Source organism: Hordeum vulgare, chromosome 4H (assembly GCF_904849725.1).
Source record: "Hordeum vulgare subsp. vulgare chromosome 4H, MorexV3_pseudomolecules_assembly, whole genome shotgun sequence".
Classification (NCBI taxonomy): Eukaryota; Viridiplantae; Streptophyta; class Magnoliopsida; order Poales; family Poaceae; genus Hordeum; species Hordeum vulgare.
In genome coordinates this window covers 72,077,296-72,078,673 of record NC_058521.1, presented here as the reverse complement: position 1 = coordinate 72,078,673, position 1,378 = coordinate 72,077,296, and positions in this window count along the sequence as shown.

The following is a 1,378-nucleotide window of genomic DNA, read 5'->3' as shown; positions in this document are numbered from 1 at the left end:
AACGAAAGCAGGTCATCAAGAATACATTTCTCTCAACCTGATACTCCAGTTGTGGTGGACTGAACAGTAATAGTACCATTACCAACAGCCTGTACACACTGAGCAATTTGTGCTAATTCTTCATCCGAGGCTGCAGACAGTTTGGGGCAAGCAAGGCAATGATTAGTGTGAAATATAGAACATTGACATGATTCTATAGAGGCGACATAACCAAAGAAGAGCCAAGAATGTCACTCTTAGTACCGCCTTCCACAACAGGCAACACTTGCTTAAAACCACCGCCAAGCACAACAATCTTGCCTCCAAAAGGAAGAGCAGACCTGCTACTATCATTTGCTAACAATACATCTTTCAAAGTTGTATCAGGAGCTTCAAAACAGAATCGGTAATGTCAACACGGGTGTGGAGGTCATAGCCTTCTTGAGGAGATCAAATGCAGTTTATGCTTCTGTTTGTCGAAATAGGTTGGAACGTCGTACCCATCCTGGGCGACGGCTTTTTTTTTTTTTTTGCAAAGGAGGAACTTAGCCCCCTGTTTATATAGAAGGGGTGCGACTCCCTGATAGCGTACATTGTTGAGATTACATCTTGGAGATAAAGTAAAGACTAGAGATAGAGATAGATGTTTAAGTTACAAACAAGATCTTATATCTAAACAACCTAGTCTATCTCTATCTTAACCGAGACTGTATCCTCAACCGGTATAGGGACCATCGCATGTTTAATACCCTCCCTTAATCACAGCTTTGTAAGTTCAGATTACGTTTGAACTCTTCAAAACTTCTTGTGGGCAATGCTTTTGTAAACCCATCTGCAACCTGATCTCTAGAGTGCACAAAACGAATTTCCAATTGTCTGTTGCTAACTCTTTCTCTCACAAAGTGGAAATCTATTTCAATGTGTTTTGTTCTGGCATGGAAGACAAGATTAGCAGATAAGTATGTTGCACCAAGGTTGTCACACCATAAGCATGGAGCTTGGGTGCATTTTATGCCAAGTTCTCTTAGCATGGACTAAACCCATATAATTTCTGCTGTAGCATTTGCTAGTGCCTTGTACTCAGCTTCAGTACTTGATCGTGAAACAGTGGCTTGTTTTTTTGCACACCATGATATTAGATTAGGCCCAAAAAATACTGCAAAGCCTCTAGTGGAGCGTCTGTCATCTATACATCTTGTTCGGTCAGAATCAGAGAAGGCACTGACAAGGGAAGATGAAGATTTGCTAAAAGTGAGCCCAACATTCATAGTGTTTTTGATATATCTTACTATGCGTTTGGCAGCAGTCCAATGATCTGTAGTTGGTGCATGGAGGAACCGAGAGACTTTGTTAACAACAAAAGATATATCAGGTCTTGTCAGAGTGAGATACTAGAGAG